The sequence below is a fragment of the Balaenoptera musculus genome, chromosome 17 (assembly GCF_009873245.2).
Source record: "Balaenoptera musculus isolate JJ_BM4_2016_0621 chromosome 17, mBalMus1.pri.v3, whole genome shotgun sequence".
Taxonomy (NCBI): Eukaryota; Metazoa; Chordata; class Mammalia; order Artiodactyla; family Balaenopteridae; genus Balaenoptera; species Balaenoptera musculus.
This window is the reverse complement of record NC_045801.1, coordinates 58,668,865-58,684,768: the sequence shown is the minus strand read 5'-3', so window position 1 is coordinate 58,684,768 and position 15,904 is coordinate 58,668,865.

Genomic DNA, 15,904 nt, shown 5'->3' with positions numbered 1-15,904 from the left:
TCATGTCCAGGTCTCATTCTTGATCAATTGGTACAAAATATCTGGGGGAAGAATTTGGACATAGGTATTTTGGAAAAAAATTTTGAGTTGATTTTTATGTGCAATGATTAATGTAAATCTTCAAGGCCATCATCATCCATGATAAAATACTTGTTGGCTTATGCATAGCCTTATATCTTGGGTTAAATAACAGATATGAGGAAGGTTGCCTCAACAGGTGTCCTATAATGAAATCCGGATACTGCTAGGAAAATAGTAGAACGCAGAGACCTGACGTGATGAAAACTGGGAGGATATGTCTGAGAATCTTGAACCCAGGATTCTCTTTTTTAACCTTGTGGAATACTTTTCCACTTGCTAGAGGAGAATAGCCTCCTGTCTCCTAGAAAATAAGTAAAGACCGCACATGAGTTGAATACCTTACCAAAAGATGCTTGTTATTTTCTTAAACCACCCTAGCTCCCTTCAGAGCTTCCAGGCAATATTTAGCATTACAGCAGAGCAGGGAAATCATTTCCCTACTAGGGGGAAAAAAACAGTTTAGTCAACAAATTATTGCATGTCTTGGTTAATATATATACAGTCAGAAACTAGGAGGAAATGAGAAAATAATAAGACTGAGTAGTGGAGACTTTATAGACATGGTAATACTCTTTTATATCTCAGAATTTAACCTGAAGTTAAGCTTAATACAATGTGAGAAAGGCTTCTTCAAGCTTAAAGATGATGGTAATGTGCAGTAAATGACACGAGATGGTAGATCTGCCTTGGCAGAGAATTGAGGAAGGTGTCAGAAGAGTCAAGACGGTGGGTAAATTAAAATAAATGTGTTACACAAGAACAGAAAATCCACCATGGGACCATGATCCCCAGAAGGGTCCAAAATGTGTTTCCTTCACTAAGGCAGTAAAGAGCACACCAGTGAAAGGGGCATGGTCATCGCTGAGAAACCCAGTGCAGCTTGTCTTTTCATACTAGGGTTGACAGTTGATGATATTGCCACATTATTCGGTCCTTAATGTGAATAAAGATGATAGATTCTTGGAATAGTCAGAGGCCCAGTGTAAGAGGCATGTAAATATCAGAGGCAACATGGCTATAATTACCATAACAGGAAACAAAGCCAGAATAGTACTTTGGCTGAAGACTTCTTTGGTATTTACTAATAAAACATCATGTTCCTAGATGTGAGATAGATGGGAAGCAGAATACAATATTTCACGATTTATATAACAAAGAAAATCAAGAGTTGGCAAGCAAAAGTTTGATGTTATCCAAATAAAATATGAAAACCATTCACCTAGCTTCCAGATCTGTCACTTCTCATACTCAGTGCTCATCAATTGAAAGGAGTCTAGAGTGTCTTGAGAAAGGATTCTGTAAAGCTGTGGCAAATATAAACAATAGCATGTTCAGTTTTTATTTTCAAAGGGACTGGTAGTAATTGCATGCAGGAGAAGAAGAATACCAAGATCTTTTGAGTTCTACTGAATACAATAGACTGACTGATAGTAAGAGAACTGAAATGTCATTATAGTCTTCAAGTTAGAGTGTGGCTTATGGAGACAGATAATAAATGGAATTCTGACCTTACAATATTACTAATTGGTCTGTGGACCTATACTGTGGGCATTTTTCTGGTTCCTGGATTCAAAATTGGGAGAGATATACTTACTGGATGACATATACCTCAGGTTAGTCCTCAGGTATGGTACTAGAAATGGTCAAAGGGAAGTCCATAGAACTTCCCCTTGCTCAGGAAAAATATTGTCACAAACTATATGGTATCCAGATGGAATTGCAGACATCATATACTGAAATTCTAAAGATTTATAGGTTTCTGGGGTAGTGATCCCCTTCATATGCTCTTTCAATACAACTGTACCTCTGCTGCAAAATGAGCTGGACTGAGGAGATTGACAATAGCCCACCATAAACTTGATCATGAGGTAGCTCTAATCACAGATGTTGAGTGGATATGTCATTGTTTTCGGAACAAAACAACACAGTCTCTGATACTTGATATGTGACCAATAATCTGGTGAATGTGCTCTGTTTAATCCCCATGAACAACAACAACAAAAATAATCAAAGAAGTTTGCATTTACCTTCACATGGGAAGGAGAGCAGTATACATTCACTGACCACCGCAAAGCCGTGTGGACTTATCTGCTCTTGTGCTCAGTATACTCTCAAAGACATTAATTATCTCGGTATGTTACACCTGTTATTAGACTTTAAAGCACTTAGTTCCTTTAATAAGATAAAAAAATTTTAATGATTTTTTAGCCCAACTGCTGTCCTTTAAGAATTTACAACATAAAGCATACGTATTTCTACAAAGACAAATGAATAAGAGAGCATAACTCTATCTTCTAAGCAAAACCCTACTCAACATTTCCTCATTGTCTTACTCATTACCACCCTAGCCCAAACCACTTTCCTCTCTTGCCCAGATGAATAAAATACCTCCAACTGGGCTTCCCTGGTGGCGCAGTGGTTGAGAATCTGCCTGCTAATGCAGGGGACACGGGTTCCAGCCCTGGTCTGGGAAGATCCCACATGCCGCGGAGCGACTAGGCCCGTGAGCCACAATTGCTGAGCCTGCGCGTCTGGAGCCTGTGCTCCGCAACAAGAGAGGCCGCGATAGTGAGAGGCCCGCGCACCGCAATGAAGTGTGGCCCCCGCTTGCCGCAACTAGAGAAAGCCCTCGCACAGAAACGAAGACCCAACACAGCCATAAATAAATAAATAATTTAAAAAAAAAAAAGAGTTCCTTTAAAAAAAAAAAAAAACCTCCAACTAATCTAAACATTTGAAGTCAAACCTTCAGACAGGTGCCAGAGTGATCTTTGCAAAAGGAAAATTAAAATACACCATTTGGGACTTCCCTGGTGGTGCAGTGGTTAAGAATCCGCCTGCCAATGGAGGGGACACGAGTTCGAGCCCTGGTCCGGGAAGATCCCACATGCCGCACGGAGCAACTAAGCCCGTGCGTCACAACTACTGAGCCTGCACTCTAGAGCCCGTGAGCCACAACTACTGAGTCCGCAAGCCTAGAGCCCGTGCTCCGCAACGAGAAGCCACTGCAATGAGAAGCCTGCTCATTGCAACGAAGAGTAGCCCCACTTGCCACAACGAGAGAAAGCCCACGTGCAGCAACGAAGACACAATGCAGCCAAAATAAATAAATATAAATAAATAAATAAAATAAAATACAGCATTCATCTACTCAAAACCTTCAATCATTCTCCATCCTCCTTAGAATAAAATTTAAATAATTCACCATGGTCCTGATGTCCACCTTCACTGAACTCTTCTACTATTTGCTACTTCTCTAACTTATCTCCTACTACTCTCTCCTGATTTAGCCTTCTTTAGCCACGTCCTTCATTCTTTCAAAAATGAACCAAACTTGTTCCAATCTCAGGGGTATTGCGCTTACTGTTCTCCTTGCCTGGAAACTTTTGCCCTAGATTTTTCATGACTTATTCAATTATTTTTTTCAGGCCCCTGTTCATATGTCATCTCCACAAATAGACCCTTCCTGGCCCTATCTATATTATCCACAGCCTTTTCTCATCATATATTCCATCGCTTTTTATCCTCTTACCCTGCTGTTGAAGTGATATTATATTATATATTTGTTTATTTTTTAAAAATCTAATCCACCTTCTAGAATATGAGTTCCATGAAGGTATGAAGGTATTGTTGATTTTGCGGTTCATCACTGTATCTCTAGGGCCCAGGGTAATGCCTAGAGCAAAGTAGGTGCTCAATAAACATTTGTTGAATAAATTAAAGAATTAAGGTTATTCTGTAACAAAGTGAACACAGTAGACTTAAAAACTTACATAGGCTCATATTCAACATAAACTTAGACAAAAATAAACATGATCCATTTATGTTTCACGTGATATTTTGTTCTTGTCTACAAAAAATCCTTTGGCTAGTATGATGATTAGGATTTCAGGATGGAAGATACCCCTTTTCCCTTCTGAGTTCCTTGTTTAGGAGGAAAAATACAAGAATCATCGATGTAACTTGGACCAAAGCATGAGTCATTAAAGACTTGAATGAGCATTCTAAAATTTCTAACCTAGGACTCTGAGAAAAACTACATTGGAGAATATGGCTTGGTTAAGAGGCTAAGGTGGAGTTCTCATACCTACAGCTCTGACTCTATGTGTTGAGACCCACATTCCTAGGTGTTTTATTTATTTATTTATTTATTTATTTATTTATTTATTTGGCTGTGCCGGGTCTTAGTTGCGGCACTTGGGATCTTCATTGCCACGTGCAGGATCTTTAGTTGCATCGTGTGGGATCTTTAGTTGTGGCGTGCAGGATCTTTAGTTGCATCATGCAGGAATCATTTAGTTGCGGCATGCGGAATCTAGTTTCCTGACGAGGGATCAAACCCAGGCCTCCTGCATTGGGAGTGTGGAGTCTTAACCCCTGGACCACCAGGGAAGTCCCCCTAATTGTTTTTAAATGATGATTGTGTTGGTAGAGCAAAGTCCATACACACACCTCACGTACCCAATAACCAGCATATTGAAGGAGACTGTCGGTTTCTGCCAAAGTAAGCCATGTCAATTTCAAACATTTCATTCTCTCTTCAAACATGTAACATACCCCAACTCCAAACTTACTTTCAGAAGATAACTTCACTTTCTAATTTATAGAGAAATAGAATCCATATGACAGAAACTCTCTCAAAATCTTTTACCAGATCTGTAACTTTCCCCATATCTATATACATTTTCTACACCTACCTCCTTCTTAAAGTAGACAAGGTGTTCCTTCTCAAGTAAATGACTCAGGTTGTGATTTGAATCTCTCTCCATTTGGTTTCCCAAAGAGACTTACTTCATCATTTAACTGGTCTGTGTTTTATGTAATATTTTCAGTCATTTCTGTTAGATCTTTCCCAAATCCAATATGTTCAATTCTATTCAATATTTAAAAAAATAAATAAATAAACTATTTTATTCACATATTCCTTCTTACAAACTCCATTCCATCTTTTTTTTCCTCCTTAACAGTCAAGCTCCTAAACAATTAACTTTATTCACTGTCTCTATTTCCTTCTCCTTATTCCTCCACACACATACTGTAATCTGGTTTAAACCCCTTTCCCTCCAGCAAAGGAGATCTTGTTAAAGGAACTGAACCCTATAGACTTCTGTCAGTCCTAAATCTCAGAAAACTCACCACTGGTTTTCCTCTCTCTTCTGCTTACAGCAGCCATCTTTTATTTTTCTTCTGTAATACCAGTTCTCTTGATTTTTCTCCATTCTGGATATTTCTTCTTCATCTTCTTTTCAGGCTCATCTTTCTTTACCAAATCAATAAATATTGCAGCTTCTCAGGTCTCAGTCCTAGGCCATCATCTCATGCTCCAGTCTTTCTCCCATATGATTTCAGCCACCCTCATGATTTCAATTGTCCTGTTTAGTGATAACTCCGAAATGTATACCTCTAGCACAGATTTGTTCTCTAAGTTCCATATACCTATATCCAGCTGCTTATTCAACACCTCCACTCAGGTAAGATGCTTAACTAAACATGTTCAAAACCAAAGCCATAACATTTTTAGCCCCCAGATCAAATCCACTACTACAGTTTTCTTTCAGCAAATCACCATAACTACTCTTCAGCAAGCCAAATATCTAGCAGTGCATCTCAGTCTATCTCATTCCCCGTAGAAGTCTGGTCAATTTTACCTCCAAATTACTCTCAAATCTGTACTCATCTATTTCCACTGCTTTTACCCTAATTGAAGTCACCCACACACCTCTCACCCAGAAAACTGCAGAAACCTCTTAACTCATCTCCCCACATCCACTTTTGCCTCCTTTCAATTTGTTTTTCATGTTGCACCCAAGCGATCTTTTCAAAATAAAAACCTAACCATGTTTCTCATTACTAAAACCTGTTTTCAAAGACTTCCTCTTACTCTTAGGGTAAAAATCAAAGTACTTAACATCCCCTCTACCTACTTCTCTAACCTCATCTTGTGCCTATAAGCCCCTTACCATTTATGTTTCAAAACATTGGGCTTTCCACTTTTCAAGTGCACCTTTATCCCTCTTGTTTCACAGATATTTCCTCCCACTTCACCCAGTCAGCTTCAACTCATCCTTCTTACCTTATTTCACTTGTCCCTTCTCAGGAAAGCCTACTCTGATACTAGCACCCTATGTTAGGCATAGTATATGGTAAGCACTCAATAAATATTTGTTGAATAAATATATAAATAATACATAGATATACCAGATAACAGGAAACAAGACTATCTGCCAAACCTGAGGCAGAAATGAAAGAAAAAAAGCAAGGTGACATTTCCTGAAAACGCTTAGGTACAAGGATCCCGCCACTAAGTCAACAGTTCAAAAAAAATCAATCTCGGACCAATTACATACCGCTCTCTCAGAGAGGATTAAGTATGCACTTGGAGCTAGGTGCTAAATTTTTGCAGTTTCCTTCTTTTTTAGGATGAGGTAAATTTTTGAGTGGAATGTACATTCTTCTCTTTAATAATAATTATTATGATGATAATTCTCATCTGTTGGGGTGTTCTTGCCTGAAAGTTACCCCCAAAACCCAACTAAAATAGTCTAAAATGTAGAAAGAATTATTTCACAAAGCAAAAATTAGGGAATTTTCACAGTTAATATAGTGGTTTTGAAATATCATCAAGCCCTGGAATTGTTCTATCTTTCATTCGGTCCTATTCAGGGAGTTAGCTTTTTGCCTCATGAGACGGCACCAGGAAAAACAAGATATATATATTTATATAATAATATTAAAGGTTGAAAAAAGAAAACTCTTGCTTTTTGCTCTTACTTAAGGAGCAAGAAAGAACTTTTCAAGAAATCCTTCCACCACTCAGAAGACAACCCCCTAAGGCTTACTGATCAAAATCATGTCACAAGTCCATTGCTGAACCAATCTCTAGAGAGAGAACAGAATAATTACAATTGGTTAGGACTAATAGAGCTTCACTCCTAGGGCTGGAGAAAGGTCCTGAAGCACATGGCCTGCTGTCAACTGAGCAAAATGAACACTCTTTTATCCAGGAAGGGGGAGATTGACAGCGAACTCTGCCTGCCACCCTGTCATTTAGTGAGAAACCCCTATGAACCCATTATTCTACTGTATTTAATGTGCATCTTTTATAATCCTAACAATAACCCAACAAGACTGGTATGATTTTTACAGATGAAGATATTGAGACTCAAAGGTTGAGCTCTAGTACACTAGGTTATATAATTAATGATGTGGGCAAGATTTAAATGCAGGCCTGACTGACTTAAAAATCTGTTGTAAGGAATAGCACGATGATGATTACTCACATGTCTGCTGAAAGCATATTATCTACACATTGAGATTCCAATAATAAAATTCTAATTGCTGTTCACTAAAATATTCAATTTCAAATACTCCATGTTTACTATTCAATAATCAATGTCTCCTAAAGTTTCTGACACAAAGATAGGTGCTCATAAATATATGTTAAATTTTTATATTAGACATATAACACTAGGTTGTTTACTTTAAAACTTAGGCAAATTACTTAACCTCTCTGTGTCTTAGTGTCCTTATCTATAAAAAGGTTTAATAATAGTAGCTTCCAGTTCATAGGTTTATTGTGAAAAATAAAGGAGCCTGGTACAGAGTAAGCGCTCAATGTACATTAACTAATATCATTCCCAATTCAAAACTGATGCCTAATCAGTATTAAGAACATTAGACAATAGAAAAAAACAATTAAAGCAAAATAAAATCAGAATTACCTCTTTTTTTTTTTTACTTTGATGACTTTTCAAATGTGTTCTTTGAGATATGTAACCAATTTTTATTTATAACAACCTTTTATAGGTTTAATATAATAGTCACATTTAAATGGCCCATAGTCTTTTTCCAGGTTTATTGAGATATTATTGACATATAGCGTAAGCAAATTTAAGATGTGAAATGTGATTTGATGCATGTATATATGGCAAAATGATTACCACAATAAGGTTAACACCTCTATCCCCTCACATAATTACCATTTTTTTTGCGTGTGTATGTGTGTGTGTGGTGATAACATTTAAGTTCTACTCTCTTAAGTTTCAAGTATATAATACAGTACTGTTCATTATAGTCACCATGTTGTAATTAGATCTCCAGAAATAACTGGAAGTTTGTACCCTTCCACCACCATCTTTCCATTTCCACCCTACACCAAGCCACTAGCAACCACTATTCTACCCTCTATTTATTTGTGATTTCCACCTTTTAGATTCTGCATATAAGTGATATCATACAGTATTTGTCTTTCTCTGTCTTATTTCAGTTCCCATAATACCCTCAAGGTCCATCCATGATGTCACAAAAAGCAGGACTTCCTTCTTTTTGATGGCTGAATGATATTCACATTTTCTCTATCCTTTTAGATGACATGTAGGTAGTTTCCCTATCTTGGCTATTGTGAATAATAATGTTGCACTGAACATGGGGTTGCAGACGTCTCTTCAAGACAGTGTTTTCATTTCCTTCAGCTATATGCCCAGAAGTGGAATTGGTGGACTCTACGGCAGGAGTCAGCCTGGTGCTGGGCAGCCAGCTCTGGGGCTCAGGGTAATGTCTGGCACTCACTTCACTCTTCTTCTCTCTGGATGGTATCTCTCTCCTCGCTGGCTGCTGGGGCTTGGGAGAGAGGTAACGTGAGTCGTGAAGCTATCTTTCCTACCATCTTCATTGTATCCTTTCATATTTCTGTGCTTCACCCAGGTGCTGTAATCCCTTGCCTGGAATCCTTGGCTCTTGTGAAGGTATTTTCTTGAGCAGATAGTTACTCAAACTGATGTTTCTGGCAGGGGAGAGGGGAACTTTGGAGGGATGGGCACAGGTAAATGAGTGGTAGAAATTCCTACCCCACCAGTTTTTAGTCTACACTTTTAAATAGTCCTCGTTTTGAAAGCTGAGAACTAAGGTAGCAGCTAGAACACAAACTACTTCCCACTGCCTAACCAAACTCTAACACTTTATTCAATTCAAGATATATTCAATTTCAAAAGCTTTTTTTTTTAATATGACAAGGATTTTGAAGTGAGATCTTGCTTTTCATCAAGCTTGTCTCTTCACCATGAAGTTTTGGCTTATTCATTCTAACTCCATATTCTTTTTAGTCTCGGTTTTCAACCTGTGAGTTTGTCTTACTTTATCCAATTCTGAGTGGGCAATAACCTGCTTTATCAGGTTTACTGAATTGAAAAATCAATAAAATACACAGTGGTAAATCTTCCCAGACAGGATAAATTCATAAACCACCATAGACTCTCTGCCCTATGAGACAGCCCCAGCACAGGTCAGTAATAAGAACCACTTATACCTGAATGCAATAAAAACATTTTCACTGACCCTACAGAGCTCAAGGCCCTTCTATTTCTTCCACTATAAGTGAGGGTAAAAACCCGAGTCAGATAAGTTCATAGGAATTGAGAATTTCAACACATCTTAGAAATCATTAATTCCAGCCCTTTCATTTCATAGATAAGTAAACAGTATCCAAGAAATTAAGCCACTTGTTCAGTTCTGCCAAATAATTAGTGATAGAAATGGAATCAGACTACAAGTCTCTCAGTTTCCGGGCAAGCACGTTTTACTTTTTCTGGGTTTCCTCTCCACAAAAACCTCTTTTACAATAAATAAATAAATAACAAATTTGGGTTTTTTTAAACATATTTGCTTGTGTGTTTTTTCTTGACTTGTATATATATTTTTCATACATTCACAACAATTCCCTCACCAGTGATAAAAAGCTTCACTTGCCATGGAATTATCTTATTAATTGCTCTTCAAATAACTCCTCTAAAATGGCTTTAAAGCCATTTCTGCTATTAGAAGGTGTATACCTCTGACTATAAAATAGGATTTTTATTCATTTATTTGACATTATTGAGAACCTACTCTATGCTACATACTGCAATTGGTGCTTGGTGTTCAGACAAAAACAGAGAAGTAGTGTTCACCCTTATAGTAATGCAGGTCAAGTGAGGGAAACAGATAGATACTAAAATGATTATCATAAAAGTAAATACACGTAATAAAGAGTCTGACTCCATTTTTGATGTCTGATTGCTGGCAGCTTTCAAGACGATCACTTCCTCTTCCCTTTATGTCCCACATCTGGGCAAGCAGATACGAAAGCTCCAGTATTTCCTCCTTTCTTTGATGCCAGTGTGTGTGTGTATATATATACATATATATATACATATATATGAACCAGTGAAAAATATATACATATATACATGTATATGACTCTATAGAGGCATCTATATTATTTATAAGTATTTATATAGTATAAAAATGAAAAGTGTCAAAAAGAGAAATGGATTTAATTTTTAGCAACCACTCAATTATTCCAGAATATTTACTGAGTACCTTTTATGTGCTAGAGACAGTACTAGATATTTGCAATTAAACAATAAACAAGACAGATGTTGCCCCTACCCTTACACCCATTCCCACACATTTTCCCCAGATTTCCACTTGTATAAATTAGAAAACTCAAGTAGTTCTTTTGGAGTGTAGCTACCTTTTCGTGGGTCACACTCTACCTCACCACTAAGGGCCTGTTGGGACTCAAGTCTGGTTATAGGTCTAGAAGCAAAGAGGAATGGTGAGGGTGAGTTTGAGAAGAATCAGCATTGTCTTGGATGGCAACTGCCTCAGGGAGGCCATTACGTTCCCTCAGGCAATGCAGAATTAATCCCCTCAGACAGAGGTGGAAAGCTGCAAACCACTGGGGGAGGGATGCCCCTTGCCATTGAGGGTGGGGAGACCTCTCCCACTGGCACGGAAGACTAATCATAATTTAGGGCTCAGCTTCACGAGGGTCTTCCCACAGATCCCCAACACAACTTGAAGAATCCCATTTTTTCCCAATCAATGTCCTAACTTTAACAGTAGATGCCTTAGGAGGCTGGGAGCTCAACTTGAATTTCAGCAATTTCAGCCCTGTGGTTGTAGGAGATAAGGGTGTCCTTCAGCGCACTCATGGAAGCTCTTAGGTCATTTCTGTGGCTTGAGTTGGGAAGTCAAATACCTGAACTCAGTCTTTTGTTTCACCACTTTGTCCAGTGGCATTAGTAGCAACCAACTAATGTCACTATATTACTTAGTTTTCCAAAATGCTCAAAAGTATCATATATGGAGTTACTTAGCTCCTTGCTTCTTATAAGTGGTTGATTAGGAGTAACCAAAGCAGATATTTTGCATATCCCTAAACAATTCAAGCCAAGGACTCTCAGTGCTCTCTACTACTGGAGATAGAGTCATTAGCATCTAATCAGATTAGAGAGCCAATATATCATACTATTACTGAATGTCTTACTCTTTGTGGGTATATTAGATTCCTCCATGTGTCTTCAAAAGATTCTTAATTATAACAGAGTCAATAAAATTTTGCAAACCTATTTCACAAGGTCATCAGGAAGTATTTATTTAGTTATTTATTTATTTGGGGCTGTGTTGGGTCTTCGTTGCTGCGTGCGGGCTTTCTCTAGTTGCAGCGAGCGGGGGCTACACTTTGTTGTGGTGCGCGGTCTTCTCATTGCAGTAGCTTCTCTTTGTTGTGGATCACGGGCTCTAGGTGCGCGGGCTTCAGTAGTTTTGACACGTGGGCTCAGTAGTTGTGGCTCACGGGCTCTAGAGCGCAGGCTCAGTAGTTGTGGTGCACGGGCTTAGTTGCTCCATGCGGCATGTGGGATCTTCCCGGACCAGGGCTTGAACCCGTGTCCCTTGCATTGGCAGGCGGATTCTTAACCACTGCGCCACCAGGGAAGCCCCAAGAAGTATTTAAATTACAGTAAAACTATAGACAATCAAAGGGCATGATAAGAAGTTTGATAAAAATGTTAAACTCTGTTTTCTTTTGAATCAACAAAGATTTGTACAATTGTTTGTTGTATTGTTTACTTTGCTGGTCCAGTGAATTTGGCAGAGAAACAGTAAACAAGAGATTTTTATTCATCTATTTATCAAGACAGTAATGAACTCCCTTATTGCTTCAGGATGTAAAGCACGTTTCCTGTGAAGGATTCATTAACAAACACATGTATACTTTTCTTCTCTATTGACAAGCTTTTAAACTTAAAGTAAGAATTGTCCTCTAAGATTTATATTTTGATTGACAAAGAAAAATAAGCTAGTTCAGGTTAAAATTTAAACTTATTTTCAATGATCTTAAGGTCAGCACATATCCATATCCATCTAAATGATACTGTGCTTGTCCATTAGGATAAGTAGGAATAAAATATAATATCATATGCAAATATTCACAATTAAATCATATATATTTTATATAGATGAGCACAGTTTGAAACAGCATAATAAAGGAAAGATAGATAAAAGATGGTAAAAATTATTTGTCTACAATAATACTATGAGTTTTATTTTCCATTAATTGTTTCATGTTGAGTAGGAAAGTGTTTTAAAGTTTTCAAGTTTGTTAAAAAAGCAAGTCAATATAAGAAAACAATCTTAATGTAAACCCCAGATGGCAATACAGATAATAAAAATATAAATAAGAATATAAACAAAGTATAACATAAACCTCATAAAAATTTAACATCATACAAATTTATCATATAGAGTCTGTTCTGTACCAAAAAATTTCAATGATTGGAAATTGAATAAACATGAATTTGAATCCATCAGGACATATAGTTAAACATCCCTTGGGCAGAACAATAAACTTTTCTTAACTTTATTTATTTTCATCATCCATACAGTGATATTAATCACTCCAACCTTAAAAGATTGGTGATTAAAATACATAATATATATCAAACACCTGATTGATAGTAGTCGCCTAACAGGCACGGTTCCTTTTCATTAATGAGGATACAGCATGACTCAAATATTTTAACGTAGAGAGTCCATTCTCTCTTGTATTCATAGTCATTCATTCTTTTTATCATCCATTCATGTACTTATTTATTTATTCACAGGTGTTTATAGAGTGCCTATTATGTGTCAAGTCCTGTTAAAGACACTGTGGAACCCAGCAGTGTAGAAATGCATTCAATATAAAATTTGTTGACATATCCTAACATGCCCTAAAATCACATTGTGGTAACCCTCTAGAACTAGAAAAGAGGAGGAAAAAGAATAAAATTATTCAGATGAATATAAGATTTTAATAAATGAGATTCATATAATATGCTTTTTAAAAATATTTGTCTCCAAAAGATATCAAAGCTCTTTAAAATATAATAACATAGTACAAATAATTTTATTGGTGTGGAAAATGCATAATATCAGCTGAAAATATTAGGGAAACTACAGAGGCAACATAACCTCATATATTTTCATATATTTCTGTATAAAATTTAGTATAGATTCAGCCACAAATTGTAGAAACCTCAACTCAAACTATCTTAAATGATAAGGAAATTAATTACTTTACATAAGAGGAAATCCAGAAATATGGCAGCCTTCTAATTTGATTGACATATTGGATTAACAATGCGATCGAAGAATGTAGTTATTTCCATTTTTTGATTCTGTCATTCAGCCAGTTTTTATCTGTTGACTGTCAGCAGACCTCTGCACTACCTTTGTACTCCACTCTGTGTTGCAGGGGACTGGAGGCCTCAAACTACATTTCTAAGGTACCTATGTCAATTGGAGCCCCTGATGGGAGATTGTAAAATGGGAAGAGAAGGAAATTTATGTGTTTTCTGATGTTGCTTTTTGTTGTAGCAACATCTGTGAGTGTGCTTTGAAGACAACTGACCAGTGCAGAGAATTCCAGGCTTTATTGGCATTTGTGGGGTTTTCAGCAGTGAGGTCAATGGCACAGGCTCTTGTGTTACTGCTCTGTGGCATTAGCACTGCCTTCAGCAAATGGCTGGGAGGTGTAGGGTCGAGGGCTTCAGCCAAAGGGTGAGAGCAGCATTCTGATATGCGTTCCCACTTTCTTCTTCCTTTTGCTCCTCCAGCCTTGCTCTTTCTTTCTTTGCTATTCCAGTCTTTCCAATGACTTGCTAATTAATTTCCTGCATTAAATCCTCCTCTGTTTGAACACCTTGAGTCACTTCCGTTTTCCTGACTGGACTCTGATTCACAGAGCCAGCTTCAGGGATGACTTTGTCCTTAGGCTGCAGCAAGATGACAAGAGCAGTTCCAGGCATCACTCTGGATATGACAATCTTCACAGTTAAAAAAAAAGGCTCTTCCTGCAGCTCTCTTAGGATCTTAGGAGTGAGGACCTTTTTCCTAGAATATTCATACCAGATGGCCCTTCATGACACACTGGACTGGACTGAGTCTCAAGCTGTGTGAGAGTAAATTATGTTACATATAACAGACCCAAAATAAATAATATGTCTCTAGAGGCAGATTTTTTTCTCTCTCTCACTTAAGCATTCAGATGTGGACACTTCAAGACTAGTACAGTGGCTCTGATGTTGTACAAGACAGACTAGTTCAGCTTCTTACTTCACTGTGCCTAGGATGTGACTCTGATCGTCATAATCTGAGATGACACTCCAGCCTTCATAACCATATTGCACCAGGAGAGAGGAAGTGGAGAGGAAAGAGCATCGTCCTCACTTTAAGGACACATCCCAGAACTTGCACAAGTCATTTCTGCTTATGCGCTATTGGCCAGAACATAGGAAAAGATCTTTATTATGAGTATATTTGTGCCTGGGTAAAAATGGGGAATTCTATTAAGGTATAAGAAGAGAAGAGATATTGTGGGAAAACTATTAGTCTCAGCCAATCTTCCTCTTTAGCCATTCAAATATCAATATGCATCCTTCTTTCTACCAAAAAGAACATTTTCAGGGCTTCCCGGATGGCGCAGTGGTTGAGAGTCTGACTGCCAATGCAGGGGACACGGGTTCGAGCCTTGGTCTGGGAGGATCCCACATGCCGCGGAGCAACTGGGCCCGTGAGCCACAATTACTGAGGCTGCGCGTCTGGAGCCTGTGCTCCGCAGCAAGAGAGGCCACGATAGTGAGAGGCCCGCGCACCACGATGAAGAGTGGCCCCCGCTTGCCACAACTAGAGAACGCCCTCGCACAGAAACGAAGACCGAACACAGCCATAAATAAAATAAATAAATAAACATAGAACAAAACCTGTTTAAAAAAAAAAAAAGAAAAAAACATTTTCACTCTTTTCCTGAGAGAAACAAGCACCAAGCCCTATGACAGTAGTGTATTCACCAAGAAATCCAGGATCCCTTCGTGATTCAGTCATCTCCACAAAGTGCAAATGTAACTCCTCACGGCCAGTAATCTGTAAACTAAAGCTATCTGCTGCCAAAACAAATAATGCACAGTAAAAGTTCACATTTGGAAAAGTTCCACAGTAATTTTAACACTGCTGGGCAGTGATAACAAACATGCTCTTCTCTGTAAGTAGAATCAATTCCTTCATTGACTCCTTTCTCTGCAAAGAACTTTTTGTTCATTATCCTCCGTAGTCCTACTTGACATGAACTTTAAAGAGAAGGGTATCCTAGAGACTTTCATGGGCCATTTCCTGCTGGTGCAAGTTTAGGGACCAGACAGTATTTCAAGTCAGGCTTGGGGATTCTTTGTGAAACAAGCCCATCAAAAACTCGGTAGAGTTGAGGTTTGTTTCCTGCCAGCCCCATGTGTGAGTTACCACTGCCAAAGTTTTCATCTAGTTATAACTATTCAGCCTCACAGCTGTGGTTGTGCACTGACTGATCTCTGTGTGGTGCTCATTCCATCCTATCTCAGCTCTCGGGGAGCCCTCTCAGGGTACGGGTTTGGGTGGTGTTTTAGATGAGGTCGCCCTTATACTTAACACAGAGCCCACAAGATTCTTCTGTGTGCCAGTAGTTTATTTGGGAGGTCTGTTGGCAAGG